At 35.4% G+C, this 22,126-nt stretch overlaps 1 protein-coding gene across 3 annotated transcripts in view; it reads left to right on the forward strand.

The window, feature by feature from the left end:
* Window positions 1-22,126, forward strand: part of Lrrc4c (leucine rich repeat containing 4C) — a 1,170,008-nt gene that overhangs the window by 960,744 nt on the left and 187,138 nt on the right. For all 3 annotated transcript variants that reach the window (XM_047517277.1, XM_047517278.1, XM_047517279.1), the window contains one exon: window positions 17,434-17,529. The gene's annotated coding sequence lies outside the window, so the exon portion shown is untranslated. The remainder of the gene's footprint in view (window positions 1-17,433; window positions 17,530-22,126) is intronic.

Genomic DNA, 22,126 nt, shown 5'->3' on the forward strand with positions numbered 1-22,126 from the left:
TGGAGCAAGTTTACTTATCAGTTAACCCATTCTCCTAATACTGTCTTCTTTTTAAAAATCATTTTCTGGGTGCTTTCTTCATGAGAATATTACTAAAGGAAGTTTTCTGAGGAATGAGATTAGAGTGGGTATACAAACTAATAGGGAATTCTCACACCCATTTCAATCCTTAATTATCATTTTTTATCATGTAAGTTGTTGCTTTGGGGTTGAATCAGATTAAAATATATTTAAAACTTCTGTCCTCTGGAAGTCAGCAACATGCATTCAGCTAAACTTTAGTATCTTGAAACATTCTGTAAAAAAGAAAAGGGGGGAAGGGAGACTTCATTCACCAATTAAATCTGATAAGTACTCCAATATTATCCCACCTCATGGAGAGTCAGAATTGTCAAAAATGTCCAATATCCCAGTTATTTAGTTCCATAATTCCAAAATATTTGACTACAGACCCTTTTTCACATCAAACATATATACTTTCTTAAGAACATGTGTTTTGGAGGTCAGAATTCAGTTATTATGATGGAAAGAAGTTAAACTAAGTTTCTAAATAGCTACACCTTCAAGTGGAAAAATATGGTCAACATTAAATCATACAAGCTCCTTGTCAAAAGAAGTTTAAAAAGCAGTTTTAAAAGTATCAATTTCAGAAATTAAAAATAGATGTGACAGGGTTTAAGAGTAGAAAATATAAGCCAAGATCTCCACAGTTTGATGAATTATGCAACAGTACAATGTCTAGCTTTACAAGGGTAAGAGATGTGCAACAAAGCTAGAGATGGATATTTAAGTCTGGCTGAATTTAGGAACACTGGTGTCAGACTCAAGTGCTTCTGGGAAACAAGTAAAGATGAGGGTGAATGACTGATAAGCTTTATTATATGATAAATGAACCAAAGACCTACAGAGCAAAAACATGAGAAGACTTGGGCTGCCATTTTGTTGTTTTCAAAGCTACTGTAATTGCTTTAAAAATGACATGTAAACTTCCATTCCTCCTTAACCATCCTCTACACAGGAGTTACAATTATTATTTTAATAATTTAAATTACATTGTATCATGTCTTTCCTGAAAAATCTTTCAATAACATCCAAAGTCTTTACTATGATCTGTGAAATATTTCTAATCTGCCCTCTGATTACCTCTGACCTCACTTCCTATTGAGTTCCATCCGTAAATGGTTTTTCCATGGTATTTTGAAAATTCCAAGCATACTCCCACATCAGTGTCTTTGCTCTTGATTCCCTCTGCCTGGAATGTTCTTTTAATACCTGTACAGAAGTTTTTCTCTCTCTCTCTCTCTTTTTTTTTTTTAAAGGTTCACTCCTCTGAGGCCTTCCCTAAACACTCTCCTCCACTTTCTACTCCTCTTTCCAACTTCACTTTTCCACAGAGCACTCAGACTTAACTGATACTAATTTGCCATTTATTCATTTATTTACTTTCTCCATATTAGTGGAAGTAGTACTAAATGCTCTAAGAGATAAACCTTAAAATGTTAGCATTGTATTACAGTAGAAGACTGTTTCCTTATGTAAATAAATTCTGAATGTTAATGCCAGCCGGATTTGAGGTTGGAGTTCTACACCACACAGTCATTCAGGAACCAAAATTGGCCTCTTCAGTGCGTGGTTTCAAGTTTATCCTGCTGTCTTCATATGGCCAATAAGCAAGGGAAGAGAGAAAAAAGGGCATGTGCTAAATATTTATGAGCCAGTGCTAAAAATAGCACACTTCACTTCTTTTCATAATCCTTTGGCCAAAACTCAGTCCTGTGGACACACATCATTGCTGGGAAACTGTTGTGTAGTTCAGTTGTCTGTCAAAAAGGAAGAGGAGGGGCTGGAGTGTGGCTAATGATAGAGCACTTACTGAGCTCTGCCATCTGCAGCATGGTTAAAAAAAAAGAAGAAGAAGAAGAAAGAAAGAAAAAGAAAAAAGTTTAGTCACTTGAGTTAGAAGGTAAATTTTATTAGAGTAGAATTTTTTTAAAGATTATTTTGGTATTTTATCACCTACAACAATACCTGGTACATAGTATTCATACACACACACACAAACACACACATACATACATATAAAAATCTAATATATAATGCTTCATATGTGCAGCCACTTGTCTATGTGCTTGACCTAGAACCCTCAACAAAATGGCTCTATAGGGTAGCCGCTATTAGTGTACACATTATAAAAGACAGATGGGCACTACTTGTTTCCACATTTTACAGATGACATCCATGTATCTCAGAGAGTTCCTAAGTTCACGGAGCTAGGAAAAATGACTTGAATTCAGGATCCCTGGATCCAGAACTCAAGTTCTTACCTGCTTCACACAGACTCCCTCTTGACATGTATTGAAAGAGTGTCCACATTGTATAGTATGTCAAAACACACCCTATTGCCATGTATATCTAAAAACAACAAATTTTAGAAAAAAGGAGTAACCACGTAAGGAAGAAGTTTAGACGGGTTCATTCTCTTTGGAATGGGCATCCTAATAAAATTCACTTCCTTGTAAGAGGTGTACAATCAGAGGCAGTCTGTTATCTTACAAGAATGATAAAATATAATTTCCTTCTCTTGGTGGACATCTAAATTAACATATCCAACAGTCCTCACTACAGTTTGGAGACTTTCTGCTCCTCTATCCTGGTCGCACCATTCATTTTTCATGCTATAGCAAATTAATACAATGAGGAGTCAGTCAATGTTTATTAAAAGTCTTCTTTTTTAATTTTCTATTGTTTTGGCTCTTCCATTTGGTATGAGTTTGAAATGTCCTTTAATAAGAAAGTTCACCTTCTGTTTTACATGCCAATAAAAGAGGGCTTATATGTAGACTGAAGGAGAAATGTTAAGCCCAAATTCTAATTCAGAAATATATTTGGGGGATATGCCTTTAAATGTCATCTATAGAAACACACCTCTTTCTCCATACAATACAAACACCAGTGAATTAAACCTCTTCTAGCATAGACATAGGTCACATCCTGATGTGTGTGTATAGAGGAGTAGTTTCTCTCCCTAGAAAAAGCAACTCAGGAAACAAGGGCAATGATGAAACACTAAAATGTATACAATGTGTTTATTTAGAAAAGCCCTGAATTTTTTGTTAATTTATTTTAAAAGTAATATCAAACAGATTTTATGAGTGAAATATTGGTAGTTCCCTAATTATTTTAAGTTATGAATATGTGGGATTTGTGGAGCAACCAGATACTGGTTAGTTAACTAACTGAGAAACAGTTCCCAGTGAGTATTGATACTGACTAGGTAAATTATTTCAGTGATTTCAATTGATTTACGGTGGCCAAATCACTGCAATCCTGTATTTTTATGGTTTTGAAGTATTGGGGATCAAACCTAGGGTCTCATGCATGCTAGGCAAGTGCTCTACCATTGAACTACACCTCCAGTCCTTTTTATGTTTTGTGCTATTGTTGTTTTTTTCTCTCATAATTATGCTAGGAGTTTGGGATATAGATGGACTGTGGACCTCTAAACTCTATGCCACACATATTAAACCTTTTGAAAGTTTCAGATAGGAAACTTTCAGATAGGAAAGGAAAAATATTTTTGCTAGCAATTCCAAGGAGCTATTATTAATGAAGACTATGTTGTGGAGGGAAGTTAGAATTGTAGAAGGAAGGAAGGAGAGATGAAAGGAAAACAGGAAGGGCAAAGAAAAAACAAATACAGTAAAAATTTAAGACAGGATCTTCCAATTACATTAGTATTTTATCATATCTCACTTTCTCCTGATTGGATGACTTGCTTATTAATGCCTGTATATGTATATGTAAAAATATGCAAACACATATATATGTTTATTTGATGACTTCAGTATCCTATTTAATCCTTTGTGCATTAATGTGCTCCTAATCACTGAATTCTTGCAAGTAACCGCAAAACAATTATAAGTGCACACCCCCAATGAGACAGACTGTGAATGGCCAAATAAAATGTAATTACCTTCCTCCCCTACTCACACTTGGTGGTGTATTGCTGCAATATAAACTGCTCTTAGGACGTTTTATTATATCCTCAACTTATTTTCCTAAACTCTAGCCTACTGTCCTCATGCATAATGGTGCCCAGTGGTATGCTTTTCTTGTTGGTGTCTTCTGAAACCATTATTAAAAGTTTCACTAAAATGTTTTAACTGCATCCTTGGTAATAAGAAAATGTCCCAATGGCCCCAGCCTTAATATTTAGAAATTGTGTGATAGTCTTACCAAAGACCTTTAAATGCATGATAGGTGCCCCTCAATATAAAAAGGAACAGGATCCCTGGTGGTTTCCTCTCTGTACATAGTGAAACAAAGCAAGAATAAATATCAGGTTAGGTTTTTACATCTTGAGCACCAAGGACTCCAGTAATTACAACAGCTAAAAAAGTTATCTTTTTTTGCTTTATTTTTTAATTATACTTACTTATATTCACATATGCATATATAATTAAATAATATGAATATATGTATAATGAAGATGATCCATAAAAATTACATTTCCCTACTAAAAATAAGTAAGCTGATGGAATAAGGATTTCTTTATGATTTATTCTGCTCATAGGAGAAGGCTACAAAAATATCGCTTTCAAGGAGGAATTTTTTTTTTGGTGACCATCATTTTTTATATTTTCGTTTTAATATCCAGCACTCCTACACATTTGGATTCATATGGATGTTAGCATGGGTCATAAGTTCACTTGTTCATTCAGTCATCCTTTAATCTGTAGATTCATGATCAATGATACATAATAAATATTAAAATCAATAAATATTTGTTTGATAAATATCACTCCTGCTTTTAAATAAAGGTTTCATACACAGAAATATAAATTCATGCTCAAAACATGGTTTAATAAATTATTTAGTGGAAATCTATGTACTCTATATAATGAGAACAGAAGATGAGGGAGGCTAAATTTTGCATATTAGATATACAATAACAGCAATTTTAACACAATCTAAGACTAGAGAGTGGTCAAATGAACAGAACAAAGAACACCTCCATCTGTGAACAATCATGATGAAAGATAATGTGTTCAGGGAATTAAATGTACTTACTTTTGTTTGAAAATAAGATAGACAAGATTTCAAGGATGAGGGTTCAGCAAAGGAAGAATATTTAAAAATAAAAATCAGAAAACACATTTAAGTGTTCATGACAAAATTAAAAGTCCTTATTGAGAGTTGAACTGTTTTTCCCAAAAACGTATATTGAAGTTCTAACCTCTGGTAGAGGTGAATTTGAATTTATTTAGTGTGTTAGTTGATTTTTCCATCATCATAACAAATATCTGTGATAATCAACTGATACAGATAAAATGTTTATTTGACTCATAATTTTGGAGGTTTGGGTCCATGAGCAGTTGGCTCCTTTGCTCAAGGTCTGTGGAGAGGCAGCTCATCCTGTCAGGAATACACAGCACAGAAAAGCCACTCACCTCATGTCCATGCAGCAGACATGAGAAAAAGAAGGCCTGACATCACACAATGCCCTTTACTCCCATGACCTAAAGACTTGCCACTAGGTCCCACCTCCTAAATGTTGCACCACCTCCCAACAGTGCCATGCTTTGGACCAGGCTTTTACCACATGGGACTCTGGGTGACAAATGAATAGCCTTTGGAAACAGGGTCTTTCCAGACATGATCTATTGAAAATGAGATTAGTATTTTGGTGGATCTCTAAATCCAATGACTTGCATCTTTATAAGAATAGAGAAATTGCAGGATATAAAGAAGACACAGGGAGCCGAAGAACCTGTGGATGTGGAAGCAGAGATAGGACTTAGGCTGCCACCAGTAAAGGAATACCAGGAGCTACTAAAAGCTAGGATGGACAAGGAAGAACATCTCACAGAGGCTTTGGAGGGCTTGTGGCCTGGCTGCATCTGGATTTGTGGTTTCTGATTTCCAGAGAATAAATTTATTTTTTCTTTTATTTGCTCCCCCTGTTTTTGGAGAATGAATTTCTGTTGCTTGAAGCCACTCTGTTTATGATGTTGTGATGCTTTGTTATAGCAGACATAGGACACGAACATACCACTAAGGGGTATTCAATTTTTTAAAACTGCATCGCACAGAGAAAAACTTTTTACAGAAACTTCCTCTCACATTTTACTTTAAACATCATGACATTTGGGCTAATGCTGATAATCCCAACGGTATTAGTTTTTTTTCAGAATGTGTGGATATATACATATATGATTTATTATGGGAATGAGCTCATATAATTGTAGAAGGCACAGAGTCGCAAATATACTATCTGTAAGCTGGAGAACCAGGAAAGGGGGTGATGCAATTCAGTCCAAGTCTTAAGAAAAATGCAGTGGCAGCAGGGAGCACTATGGTACATCCCAGAATCTAAAGGTTCAAGAATCTGGAGCTCTGATGTCTGAAGTCAGCAAGAGACAAGTCCCAGATAAAGGGGGAGGGGTAATCCTTAAGATTAGAGAGAGAGAGAGAGAGAGAGAGAGAGAGGGAGAGGGAGAGAGAGGGAGAGGGAGAGAGAGATTATTTTAGTTGCTGATTCAAATTTCAATCTTTTCCAGAAACACCCTCACAAACACATTTTGAGGTGATGTTTTACAAACTACCTGGGCATTCCTTAAACTAGTTGATAGGTAACAATGTCCCTATACCACCTCAATCTCTACCACATAAGCAACATAAGCAATTGTAATTCATATATACTCATAATGCAACTGCCCCTTCATTAAATTTAATTGAACCAGTAACCTCACTGGATTCTGCGAATGACATTACACTGAGTTAGACAGTAACTACCAAGAGGATGTGCAGCTTATAATAAAAAACTTGTGATAATAAACTGTCTTTAAAGGCAGTCCATTCTACCCTTCAATAGTCTTGAGGATTGTAAACTTTCTGTCTTTTTTTTTTTAAAGATGGAACTGTAATTGTGTCTCCCCTCATTACTCCTTGGTTCTTGTTCTACACCTTAACGCATACAAAATAATTTGAATCTAACTTTTCCAGAATAACCCAGAAATCCTGACTCCCGCACATTGCCCACCAAGTCTGCCTGCTTTCTGCAGACTCACACTCTCAAATCCTCCCAGCCCTTGGGACACAGCCTCAGCTCACAGCCCTGACCGGTTGCTCTGCTCATCTGGCTTACTTTTAACATGTTTGCTGGCATCTCAATTGCAAGTCCCTTTACTTCCAGTCATCCAAGTATTGCTCAGTTCTCCTGTCGCATCACTGCATGACTAGCTTGCCCAAGTAAAACAAGGTTTAATTAAATCCTAATGTTGTGCCCACTCTCTACAGAACTAACTGTTATTTTCACTTCCATGTGCTATTAGCAGAATGCATAATGAGAGTATGGGGTACAGAATCAGCTCCACGTGCAGAGTAGCATTTTGTCACTCACATTCTCTCACTGAGCTTACTTTCCAGCTCAAAATAGAAGCCTCATTCCCACACCCACTCCAGACAAAGAGACTTATATTTGTGACAGCATTTGTTGGTTTGGAGTTGTGAGAATGACACCATAATTTTTTAAAGTTCTTAAAAATATTTATGATTTAAGGTTATTTAAAAATATTAAGATGTATTAATACACCTAAATATAAAGAAACCATATTTAATGCAGAAAGTTTGGGGAGCTTCCTCTATTTCTGTTATTATCTGGTTACCTTTTCCACACTCATGAGTTGTCTAAATTGAAATCACTTGTCTTCTGAGCACTCTAAACCAAACAAAGGGCCCATAAAATATTCTATGTTTTATCTGATATAATTTTGCTCTTGTTTTTTAAGGTATGGCAGAAGTAATCCTCAAGTTTATTACTCTCTAGTGGGGACAAAAAAAAAAGTGATAACCCCCCAGATGCCCCTGGAATTACTAATCCTGGTTGTAAATTCTCAGGAAATGTACTGTGCCTTGGTTATTAAATGTTGATCTTGCAGTAACTCTTCCAATGATTGACTACTCTTGTTTGCCTTACAGAAATACAACAGAACATATAAATTTTGGGGTGATATACACATTCAACTTCTAAAATATGAAAAAAGTAATGTGCAGATTTATAATACAGTATTATTGAACTGATAATTATATGAATATATTCTCCTGGACAATTCATCTCTTTTTTTTCTGGTGGATGGGTACTAGGGATTAAACTCAAGGGCATTTGACCACTGATGGACAACCCCAGTCCTATTTTGTATATTATTCAGAGACAGGGTCTCACTGAGTTGTTAAGGACTTTGCTTTTGTTGAGGTTGGCTTTGAACTTGAGATCCTCCTGCCTCAGCCTCCCCAGCTGCTGGGATTACAGGTATGTGCCCCCATGCCTGGCAATTCATCTCTTGATGCTTAAGTTTTTGCTTTTGATGATAGCAATGATATTCTCTGTTTATTTTGAGTTAAAAACCAAACAACTTAGAAGATATACTAGACACTGGGCTTATCATTCCCTTGCTTAATAAGAATAAAGTGACTACATAAGAATTAACTTCACTTTAGATAAAAATACTGTGCACAGAATGTTGAGCTGTCTCTTTTCAAAGCTGCACAGGCCATGAAAATGTAAAATATCACGTTTGGATATAAATGTTCTCATTTTAGTTCATCCTATACAAACCAAATTCTTTGAAAATGTATGTTAAAAAGTTCATCTTGAGAAGTATCTGTCTACAAACCAAGTCAGCTTCTCTGCTACATACTCATTAACATGTGTAAAGACCATGACATCACTTTTACATAATGATTGATCCCATTCTTTTTCCAAAAATAAAAGAAGATCTCAAGCACATTCACAATTAAAATTCAGAACAACGAAATGAGAAGTTTTAAATTTTTTTCCTAAAGGTTATAAAGCTTTCATAGTTAAATGGAGAAGTAATTGAATTTATTTGCTTAATCTTTAAGTTTTTTTCAAAATCAGAGTTGATGTGGATTGTAGTGAAGTCAGTTTGTTCATTTGTTTTTTAGTTGCTCTTGAGATATTTGTTGTTGTTGAGTATATTGAACATCTGAAAATGTATAGGCAGAAGAGGATTTAAAGAGAGTCATCTCCAAGACTTGGACCAGTACATGGCTAATTCATAGTAAATATTTATTGAATATGAACAGACTGACAGATGGACTGACTAAATCAATGAACAAACAGAACATAGGATTATGGTGAAGCTCCATGACTTTTGATGCGTATTATCTTATGAGTGATGGAAGATAAACACAGGAGACCATTCTTGGTCTTCCATTTTCTAGAAAAGAGTAGCAAGTTTCAATATTTTCAAAATAAATATGAAACACTGAGACTTTCCATTTGTATCTGTACATGGGAAGTGGACTCCCTATTTAAGGGAGGCATCTTGCATAACCTAAAGAGCATGTGTGCACACATATGTAGTTTATAATAAAAGTCCTGTTGAAATCAACAACTTTCTGTTATTTTATGGAGGACTCAACAGCAGGCTCATGTACCATCCTCTGCCATTTATAAAGATGTCCCTTAGCAGCAACAGTGAACCTCTACCTGCAATCTCACCACTTCTACTCACCACATTTAGCATTAAGATTGCCCAGAAGTTGCTCAATATTATGCATTTTTATATATACACTAATATATTTCTCTCTTCTAATCCACAACAAATCCTATTGGAATTTCTTCCAAAATGTATTTCAAAATCCAGTTAAGTTTCTCAGGGTCAATTTCTACCAGTGTGGTCAGAGTCTTTCTTCCTCATGCTTGAACTTCTGCAGTATTCCTAAACTTCCCTCCCTGCACTCAATCTTATCATCCATTTTCTAAACATTGGTTATTATCAGCTTTAGAAATTTCAGAAAAGTTCAGTGACACTCTCTGCTTATGTCTTGGAGGATTCCTGTAACAAAGACAATGAAATTCACAACATCATCCTGGAACCACAAGCCCCCTCATTATTTGTTTCCTGTCTACATCTATAGTTTCCATTTCTAGCAGTATCTTCCTTACCACACTCCAAATGCAATGGTTTCCCACTGTTCCTGGGACTTGCAAAATATTGTAAACTGATGAAAGCTGCTTTGGTCTTGTACAACATGTAGGCAGATGGACTTCTGTTTTGTTTTATTTGTTTGTTTGGTCTTGTAAGTAATTTCCAAAATAAGTCTGACTTAGGTGAGGGTTAACTTTACTTTGAGCACCAGTTTATAGTAAAGCAATGGCCCCTTTTTGCCAAACACAGAGACATTTATTAGAAACACATTCTTACAATATTGAATAAACACAACAGCTTCTGCAATCTGTTCTGAAAGTGCAACAAAGTTCCACTTTTCGTTCTTTTAGGTTCTCTGAATGGCAGCATTCAGTACTTAACACTCCAGAGACAGGATTAGTATATACTTAGAGTTGAATCATTATATGTCCTTCCCACCTATGGCTGGACACAGAACCAGTCAAGGATCTAGGCTCAGGAATCATCCATAACTTAGTGAAAAACACTTCTGGCCTTACTAGACTTCTGAATTGTGTCATTGAAAGTGTCAGGGGTGTCTCAATTATGTGCATGTCAAAACACAGATGTTGAATACCATTAGTTTTACAAAAGAAGGCTTAGTTCAATTATTCAAAATGCCAATTAGTAACACATTTATTTGATTAAAAATAACAGTTTCTGAAATTACCTATGGTCATTAGCTGACTGACTGGTATTGATCAAAAGATGAAAAAAAATTTTTTGGTTACTATCTCTGGGGTGTGATATTTCTTACATAATCCCAGCAGATGACCTAATATGTGCCTTATATAATCTTCAAATTGAGACAAATGGCCCCTCTTTCCTAGAGTCAAAGCTTAAGCAACTGGAATTTATACAATATACTTTAAAATGAAGTAGTTTCAACTAAATTTAAAGCATTTTATTTGTACCAAGTCTGACTGTCTAGGAAATGTTGTGATTGTCCTTCCTAAAGCTCTTCACATGTCTGGATTTTTTTCATCCTTCAGGCCTAAGTCCAAATTTCACCCTTTTAAAGAGGCTTCCTTTTGAGACCTCCCAAGCTATCCATAGAACAAGAAAGTAGTAGAGTAATAATGGTAACCATGAACACAATACTTATGAGCATAAAATGTGTCCAATGACAGGCTAATTGCTCTACATATATTAATAGTTCCATCATCAAAACATGTCTACAGTGCTGGGACTGTAGCTCAGTGGTCCAGCACTTATCTAGCACACATGAGGCACTGGGTTTGATCCTCAGCACTACATAAAAATAAATAAATATAGAAGAAAAAGTAGGTCCAGAGCTTCAACATGGAAGGACCAGACTTCCTCAACAGGACTCCCATAGCACAAGAAATAAAAGCAAGAATTAATAACTGGGATAGAATCAAACTAAAAAGCTTTCTCTCAGCAAAGGAAACTATCAGCAATGCGAAGAAAGAGCCTACAGAGTGGGAGAAAATCTTTGCCGATCATACTTCAGATAGAGCGCTAATCTCCAGAATCTATAAAGAACTCAAAAAACTCTACACCAAGAATGTAAATAATCCAATCGACAAATGGGCTCAGGAAATGAATAGACACTTCACAGAAGAAGATCTACAAGCAATCAACAAACATATGGAAAAATGTTCAACATCTCTAGTAATAAGAGAAATGCAAATCAAAACCACCCTAAGATTCCATCTCACCCCAATTAGAATGGCGATTATCAAGAATACAAGCAACAACAGGTGTTGGCGAGGATGTGGGGAGAAAGGTACACTCTTACATTGCTGGTGGGGCTGCAAATTAGTGCAGCCACTCTGGAAAGCAGTATGGAGATTCCTTAGAAAACTTGGAATGGAAACACCATTTGACTCAGCTATCCCACTCCTTGGCCTATACCTAAAGGACTTAAAATCAGCATATTACAGAGATACAGCCACATCAATGTTCATAGCTGCTCAGTTCACAATAGCCAGATTGTGGAACCAACCTAGATGTCCTTCAATTGATGAATGGATAAAGAAACTGTGGTATATATATACAATGGAATATTACTCAGCCATAAAGAATGATAAAATTATGGCATTTGCAGGCAAATGGATGAAACTGGAGAATATCATGCTAAGTGAGATAAGCCAATCTCAAAAAACCAAAGGAAGAATGATATCGCTAATAAGTGGATGATGACACATAATGGGGGGTGGGAAGGGTTAGTGTTGGGGTTGGAGTTGGGTTTAGGGAGGGGGGCAGGAATGGAGGAAGGAAGGACTGTATAGATGGAGGGGAGGGGTGGGAGGGGTGGGGGGGAGGGGAAAATGGCAGAATGAATCAAACAACATTACCCTATGTAAATTTATGATTACACAAATGGTATGCCTTTATGCCATGTACAGACAGAGAAACAACATGTATCCCATTTGTTTACAATAAAAAAAAATGTTTAAAAAAAAATAAAATAAAATAAAGGTGTTTTAGTCAGCTTTTTTCCTGCTGTGACTAAACGATCTGACCAGCACAATCTTGGGAGAGGAAAGATTTATTTGAGGGCTCACCCTTTCAGAGGTCTTAGTCCATAGAAGGCCGGCTCCATTCCTCAAGGTTCAAGGTGAGGCAGAACTTCATGGTGGGGGATTGTGGCAGAGGGAAGCAGTTTGCAGCATCAGGAAGCAGAGAAAGAGACTCTTCTGTCCAGATACAAAATATATACCCCAAAACCACACCCCAACTCCCACCTCCTCCAGCCACCTCCTATTACTTCAATTATTCACATCAGGGATTAATTCACTGATTGGGTTAAGACTCTTAAAACCCCATCATTTCTCCTCTGAAACTTCCTGCATTGTCTCACATGTGAGCTTTTGGGGGACACCTCACATTCAAACCATAACAAAAGTTGTTAAAAAAAAAAAAAACATGTATACAAAGTAAAATATTGGACTTCATTTTGTGGATTAGAAAATGTAGGCATAGGATCTTGTCAACAGAACAAAATAGGGAGTGACAGAGTTTAGATGTGAATTGATAGTTCCAGTTCAAAACTCACCCTCTTCACAGTTAAGTGACCCTGTTGGATCCCATCTGAGTTATTATCACACTGCCCTGTTTATTTATTAATAATTCTTACTATAATCCGTGAATATTTTTACTTAATTGGTCTTTCTATTTCTTACACTCAGGTGGCTTTCTTGAGAGCAGGAACCATGCTTGTCTTGTTCATCACTCTCTGCCACAGGGTCAGATACTATCCCCTCACTGAATTGGTGCTCATTTTACTGCTTTTGGAAAAATGAGCGAGGATAAGAGGACTCTGACATAGTATTGGTAATTCTAGACATTCATGGCCCTTTCTCTCCACCACCAAGAGGACAACAAAGAAAACTGAAAATTGCTAAGTGTCTCAACTTTCTTCACTAAGTGTGTTTTGTATCTCATATCATAGTAATTCAAGTCTGGGTTTACTAGGACTTATTTTGATATCCAACAGTGTTATGGAGCTAGGACTGCTCACCATTCTTTTATTCTCTGCGCTATTTGCGAAAGTTTTATCTCTTAAATTCAGTCTACTTAAAACCCATCAGAACCTCTGCAACTGCATGATTTTAAGGACAAAGTCCAAAGTCCTTAGATTGTTCATATTTTTTTTCCTGAGTAACGAGGCATGTTAATTTGTTATGTCCACACTAGTATTGTGCATATGTACATACACACAAGCATACACATGGCATGCACATACACTAGCCACCTCTAACACTATTAATTATTAATTTCTCATTTATTGAAGGGAAGGTAGCAAGCAATCTTTGAATCTTTCCTCCAAGTGAGATTTTCTGCTCTTTCTTATTTGACTAATGCCTGTCTTTTTAAGTCTCACATCTTCAGAAAGTAGCTTTTTCATTTTCCTCCAACCTTATTCAGACAGCACCCCATGTGAATCTTCTTTTAATACAGACCATGTCATATTACTCTATACCTGTTTAAATATAAGTACAATCATACAGTAAAAAATGGGTTCCTTGAAGTAGAATCTCTGTTGCTTTAGCACAGTATTCTGTATAGGGTAGGCACTTTACAAATATTCGATCAATGAAATTCATGGTAAAGAAAAGAAGTAAGTTCTGATCCCAAAGCATTTCCAGATGTGACAATGACCTATGGCAAACTACCCTTGCAGGAGAAGGGGGATGTGTGTGTGCAGCAGCTGAAAGTATTTACACATTTAATGGACAGGGCCAGCTTCATTCCCTGGTGAGGTCAATATGGTGCCTTTCATCAGGTTGAGAATCCTCTGGCACTGAAAGTACATCAAGCCTGTTGGCTGTTTATGAGACTAAGAAGGTGAGTCAATAGACTCTCTTCCAATTTGGCAAGAAGAGACATACTCCTAAACAACTAAACCTCCATAATTCACTCTGAGCTTCTCATTAATTTAAATGTTAATGTGAATTTAAAACATGTCATATCGATTTGGAACTATTTTTATATGAATATTGTGTGACCATATTCTCTAAAAACAGAATCCAAATGGACATCCTTTTGCAAGTTGTTACAACTAAGAAAAAAGTGAGGCTTTCCTTTTTTCTTTCTTTCTTTCATCATGCAAAAATCACTTGTTTCAGTTAAAACATCTAGATATGAGAAGAGTGCAATTACCTTGGACTGTTCTGAACCCAAAGATCGATTTTTTTAATCTATTCATTCAGGGTATTGAACATTTAATTTCACATTTATAGAGAGATTAGTGTATTTCCCATATTGCTACAAGAAAAATAAAGTCACTGTGGCAATGCTGGTTCTATGAGTTCCTTTTGGTAGTACTTTAGCCATAATTTTCTTATATATAATAATTTATAATTTTCTTAATATGTATATTTTTGTTTAAAGGAAATAATTATGTCCATATTTGTATTTATAAACTAGTTACAAATTTTGTATTTTTTATTTAAATTTTTACTAAATTTACAAAGGATATTCCACTACCTAAGCCCACCTGAAAGAAATTGTGATGTTGATGGCAATACCTGGACATTTTTGTATGCTTGCTCTGGGTCAGACATTGATACAGAATTCATTCTAAGAACTTCGCAATTTAATCTCTAAAGTAACATGTAGAGGGGAGTGCTTTCATTGTGTTACAAAGTAGGATATTGATCAATAAAGATAATAAGTCAGTTTACAAAAATTCCACAACCAGGTAGTGATGTTGGCCTGGGTTTTTCTGATTCTGAGGTCTTTTGGGAAGCCAGTACAGTGACTGGAGTCTTAAATTACACACACGATGCCTGGAGTCAGGAATTTTCATGATTACAAGATGCATATAGACATACAGTTGAGGACCCAATGCTACTACTGAGAAACTGGGTGGGTGGATGAATCCAGAAACAGAGTTCCTAGATCATGAGCACCTCATATCTGCACAGTGTGGATTTTGTGTTAGTTGATGTGCAAGGCATTGTCCAGGCCACATTTTCTGAATTCGTACAATGATACAATTCACTCCGTTCTGGTCAGTAAACCCTCTGCACAGTTCTTCTCTGAGCAGCCACCCGTTACATGCTTCTTCGTATTTGAGGCCCGTGCCCCAGCGGGCAACACTATTGGCTAGCTAGTTCTCTGAATCACATTATATGCAAAGTGGACATCCTGCTGTCAACACCTTTACAACAAACTAAATGACAGGTAGGAAAAGCAGACTGAAACATGGAAGAAACATCATGTTGTTCTCCCTAAAATGGAAATGAAGTATAAAAATCACAGCCTCAAAAGCAATAATACAAGACTGTCAAATACGTTAAAAACTAAATATTGAATTATATATTCAGAAGCACAAGTAATACAAGCCTAAAAGAAACTCCTGAAATTGAAGATGCACTGACCCAGGTGTAGCCATCAAGCTGTATCTTGCCAGGATGTAGAAAATAGAGTGTAGTAAGGAGTATGGGCTCCAAAATCAGCAGACCAGACAACTATGCAGAAAGAGTTGGCAGGTCTGTTGCTGCTTTCTGGGTAATTGACATAAAAGGTTTATGCCTCAGTTTCTTCATCTATAAAGTGGGAATTATATTTCAAATTTTTCATTGAGGAGTTGCGTGGTTTAATTTTTAAAATAATGTAGAGAGTTTGGCCCAGAGTCAGAAGTATAATACAGGTTTAAATTAGTCTTTATTCAAATGACATCAACAAACAAATCTGATGTGTCCATTTTAAAATCATCCCTGGAATTATTTAGTGATTTCAATATCACTAAGTTCTCAATTTTAGCAATTGTTGGTTTTGTGAGTGACACACAAAACGTCAACTAGATGCAAATATTTTTTCCAGAAATATGTTTTGCCTTGAAAGATAATGTGAGAAAAAAAACAATAATTATATCAGGCCAAATTCTGTAAGCTATTTTATAAATTGTTTATAGATTCTACTGTGTCTCCAGAATTCCAACTTCTTCCCCTGAATAGCAGGATTGCTGAAGGTTAAACATCTGCACCATTAGTTATCAGATCTTAAAGGATTAACTTACTTTGTTAAAAGTCAAATTTTACTATATCCACCAGATAGACCATCAATTTTTCCAAATGAATGGGTGATCCTCAAACTAATTGATTATAATCACCTTAGTATCATTTATCAACAAGTAACTAATTGCTCAGCAGAGAGAAAAGCCAGTTACTAGGTGCACATAAATTTGTAAAAATTCACTTTTTATCTAAATATGAGGGGTTCATTCCCATAAATTGTTCCTGATCATTTTATCCACATTGAACCATGTTCTTTGAAGGGAAATTAACATAAAACTTGAGCAAAGAAGTCCCCTAGTGAAACTTGGTACAAAGTCCTTCATTTTACATGTAGAGAGGATTAAGAATCAGCAAAATTTGGATACTTGCCCAAAATTGCCAGGCTAATTATGGTAGGGTTATGAAGTTTTAATTCCAAATCCAATGCCTATATTTGCCTATTTTCTTTGTTGCTATATCATTGGAGAATCTTTAATTTCAGTTATATTTTCTAGTTTTTTTTTTTTTAAGTCTAGCTTTTAGAGTTGAAATAAATTGATAATTACCTATGATTTTTTTGAGCTCCTGGTCAAAGGGATGAGGTAAAAAACATCCATATATATGAAGTTATTTATGTTTGAAATCTTTCCCAATAAAATTATGATGCATTTCAATAACCAACTGCAATAAACATTGTCAAGAAAAATGAAAGATTAACAAATCTAAAAATGGGTAAACTAAAGCAATACAAATATGTATTATATATATTTATGTATAAATATATATAGTCGCTATCTTTAACTTATCTCTAGACTTGTTAGTCATAACACACAAACACACACACATGTACACACACATGAAAGATTAGTATTCCATTATTCAAGTTTCAAAATTCTACTTGGAGATTGTAGCAGGCAGGAATGTTTAACACTAAATTTGTTCTCATTTGTACAGTATGATTTAAAAATGCTTTTGTTTTCTTTTTCCAGGTGTAAAGAACCATCATCTGCAGAAACCCAGAGTGTTTATTTAACTTCCTTGGATTTACTCAGGAAGACAAGGACCTGTTGGGTACATTTGATAAGGTAAATCCCAAATACCGCCAATCTGTTTTCTAGGGGCTTCCATTATAATTTCTCAAGTTAAGAACAACATGAGTTTCAATAGTCCAAAAGAATAGACAAATGGAGAGCCAGCCTACACTTTTCTTAATGATTTTTGGGAAAGTTGTTTCAGTGTGTAGCAAAAAATAAGCTTTCTAATATTCAGTCTCAGAATTAGGGAGATTCATTCACAAAAGCACAAGTAGTGCTGGATCACTGCAAGTTGTCCCAGTGAGAAGACTCCCCTGTGGAGTAGCACATCCATGTACATCTTCCTGTGAGCAGCCCATGTAGAGATGAAGGGGAAGAGGATGGGTTCAACTGTAATTGCAAAGTCTTGTCCCAGAGAAGCAAGGAGAAGAGGGAGGAAAGGAAGTAAAGAAAGACCTGGGAAAATACTATAATGGAGTTATCTGCTCATGGAAAAGAACTAAAAATGGAAGATGATTATTGTTCCTTGTCACCACTGAAAAGACATGCCAAGAGGAAGGGTACTTGAATGGTTGCAGCAAGATTTTTAGACCCTAATGCTACCTCACGAGAATTTATCATGAAGGATAGAGGCAGCTATAGCACTGAGATGTCCCCTCCTTTAAGAAATGAGCTACTACTGAGCACAGTGGCACATGCCTGTAGTCTCAGCAGGTTGGGAAGCTGAGGCAGGAGGATCACAAGTTCAAAGCCAGCCTTAGCTACGTAGTAAGGCTCCAAGCAACTTAGCAAGACCCTGTCTCAAAATAAAAATAAAAAGGACTGGGGATGTAGCTCAGTGGTTAAGCACCTCTGGGTTCAATCCCTGGTACCAAAAAATAAATAAATAAATAAATAAATAAATAAAAAACCGAGTAACATTCCAACCAGAATTTGTGTCAACTATAGATCAAAAGTTACATATTTTCAGACTCCCATGGCTATATTGTTTGTGTTATCATTCAGTTGATTTTATGATGGTTGAGTACCATTTGAGGCCTTAACTTTTTATTTTAAACAAAAGTCCATTATATATAGGATTTTTTAATTGAGGTATACAATTAAATTATTCTTTAAAGAGTGTATGAAGGGAATAGTTTTTCTGGATAGAATGTGGGCTAACTCATTCCTCAGTGTACTGAACTTTATGGGAATCTGGAGTCCTAATTCAATAAATCATTTATGCACTTGTATTTTATTTATGAGTAAAAACCAACTGAGGAAAAAAAGTATTGAAAGTACAGAAATCAAATCATAAGCCTGAAGAAAAGAAAAATAATAAACTCTATATAATATAGACTATGAATAAATTCAAATATAAAAGAAGGTACAAGGACCTATTTAATGTTCTCAAATGGATAGTGCTTCTACAGTGTACTAATCCTATTTATTTCCTATTTGTGTTTCTTCATCTGAGATTCAAGATCATTTGAGAAAATTTTTAATTTATGTAGGTCATTTCATTTTGTCAAATTTTGGTGTTTTGTCCTTTTGGTTAGACTACAATAGCAAAGGACAAAAATCTAACAGATCAAACCCTTTAAGCTTTCACTATGAAAGGTCAAACATCTGTATTTACTACTCCATTGTAGGCACAAAGCATGGGGAATAATTAATTATCCCACATCAGAGAGAACTAATCTCAGGATGTGGGATCTGCATTCAGAATTATTTCTTGATTTACCAATTGGTGTCATAGATGGTATACCAGATAAAAACATGAGTAATCTCCAAAAAGTAATGGATATAGTGACATTTGCAAAGTTGATTAACAGCAAAGGTCTTTCGTGTATATCTTTCAAGAATATCAAAGGCCTACTAGATTGACTAACCTTTTCAATTTGACACTCAAAACTTAAACTCCTGTAAGCTAATATGAAGCTGAAATGTATGATTAACTCTATAAAGGTCCTCACCGGACCTTGTGCTTATTCTTAAAGGACGGGACAGTTCCTGGTGAGTAGGCCTTTGCTATTGCAGGGAATAAAAGACTGCTGATACTTAAAAGAGGAGCCTAGTTTCTCTGTTTTGGCTCATTCAAGATTGGAATGGGAATACTTTTGACTTAGGATATGCTGCTAGCTATATTTACCAAAAAGTAGCATAATTTTATAATTTGGGTAATAAGTGACTGAAAGAATGCTTGAACTAATGAAACTAAGAAAGAGGACAAATTAATATGGTTGTTAAGAAGTTGAGATCAGGAAGGACATGTAGAGTAGACCAGAGACCTATCAGTGCCTAGATAGAAGATATAGAAGGGTTTGCAAGACAGGAAACAGTAACTTCAATGCACACACAGAAGAACGGGCCGTAATGTCTACTACTGTCAGTAAGGTATGAATTGGAAAAAAAAATGGAACAATTCTGTTGTCAGTTCTAGATTTTGAAGGCACAACTTCTTTCTGCTGGGATGCCAGTCAGAGATATTCATAGCTCTAATTGGTATTTAGGAAATTATAACCCATTAAGTAAAGATAAATTTCCTATTCCCAGAAAGATGAAGAATAGCTAGGAAATGGAAAGGTTAGAACTTCCTGTGCGACCAAACCTAAGATGCTTTCATAAAACAAAGAGGGTTTCTAAAAAGAGGGTTAAGTAAAGTGGCCTTGGGTCTATTAGGTTCCAGAAAGAAATAAAATTCTTCATTCAGGATGGTAATTTTAAGAATCTGGAATTTCTCTAAATTGAACACAAATATGTATTCATTTTGATATTTAGTAAGCATTCATTGAAAAAATGATTGAACTGGTTAGATTAATTACTCCTTTTGGAACTATTTTTTAAAATTTACATATTTGCCCACCTAACTTGAAATGAACAAGTCTGTCTTCTTCCCTGATATTCCAAAAGCCTTTATATCATTGTTCCTTCAGCATATTAAGAAACTAAAATAATAATTTTAAATCCCTAATAATTGAAGGGAAACCTATAGCTATCTGCAATAAGTCTACCCTAAAACATTATACTCAGAAGTTCAAGGTTATCTGGTTTCCAGGCAACAATAAATCACAGCATAATGAAATCATATCATAATGGGAACATGTAACTTTAATTTGCCTTGAGATTTATGAAGTTTCCAGTTATATTGAGAAGCAGTTAAACAAATCCATATCGTGTTCTATAGGAATGTTTAGATATTTAGAGAAAATTCCTATGAATCTTTTGCAAAAATTTATTGAAACCTTGAAGAAATTGGAAAATTCACCCCTTATTTAATTAACTGTCATCACTCTTCCTCTTCTGGGGTCTGTAAGCACTGGCATGCAGATTTTTGACCCATTTACAGTTGTTACTCTAGTAGCAATTGGTCCTGTCAGCACTGAAGTTTATTTTGCCTTCTCCTTGCTAATGGAAATACTGAGAATTATTGTTCTCTGAGTGGTCGTTAAATGGACAGGGCAACAGATTGGAACATGTAAAGTTCCAAATAGCCTTGTCAGGTTCCTGGTTTATATACAAAAAGTAGACATCTACATGGATAAGTTGCAGTAGTTGTTACTTTATGATTGACATTTTCATTTAGAAACAAATAGAACTTCACTTATTTCTGGAAATATATCTATAAATTAGATCCCCAATGTTTAAAATGAGATACGTAATTTCCCGTGAAGCAATATTATTGCCCCAATCTAAAGAGAACTAAAAGGATATTTGCCATTATCACATCCATGGGAATTTTTTTTTTTTGATAAAAAAATATATAGCTTTTTCCGGTATGGGTTGTCTCTGAAATGTGGCTGTATTGGTAGTGACTGAAATAGATATTAGATCTGATTCATAGAGTTCTTGGTAATAGAACAAACATGCCCACACTCCCATGACTCAGGCCCTGGTTAACAAATCTTTCACCATAAATCTAATATAGCCCTACTCAGGGAGGTTTCAAGCCCTGTGGGTTGCCTCCTCCTTGCTCCTTAAATTAAAAACTGAATTAAAACACCCAGTAGTGGCAAGAGCATAGTGAATGAGCGCTTTTATAAACTGCTCTTGAGAGTGTAATTTGATATAACCCTTCTGGAGACCAACATGGCATGCATATCAAAAGGTTCCTGCCCTTGACCTAATATTTCCTTTTCAAAGATTTATCTTAAAGATAACAGTGGACAGTGGACAGGCTGGGCTGTATCTCAGTGGTAGAGTATATGCATAGAATGTATGAGGGCCTGATTTCAAACCCCAGCCACACAAAACCAGTGGACAAATGAATGAAGATAAAGGTGTATGTATGATCATTGGAAAATTTTAAAATGTTGCAATATATTGGGATAAACCACAATACCTAAAAGTAAAGAACGTTTTGTAATACAGTTTGTTGATACAATAAACCAGTAGACAATCATTCATAATTGTGCTGCTGCTCTTAATATATAGACAGGGGACTATATTGAAATATATATATATATATATATATATATAAATATATATATATATATATATTCTCCTCTTTTGCCCAAGTCAAAAAATACATTTATGATAAATAATAAGACATAAATGAACTCCAGAGGTTTAAAAGAGAGAGAAAAAGAAAAAAGAATATGGCATTATATCATACCCAAAGGGGGAAAATATCATACATTAAGTATGGTGTATTTGGTAAGTGGTAACC

This window comes from Sciurus carolinensis, chromosome 11 (genome assembly GCF_902686445.1).
Source record: "Sciurus carolinensis chromosome 11, mSciCar1.2, whole genome shotgun sequence".
In the NCBI taxonomy this organism is placed as follows: domain Eukaryota; kingdom Metazoa; phylum Chordata; class Mammalia; order Rodentia; family Sciuridae; genus Sciurus; species Sciurus carolinensis.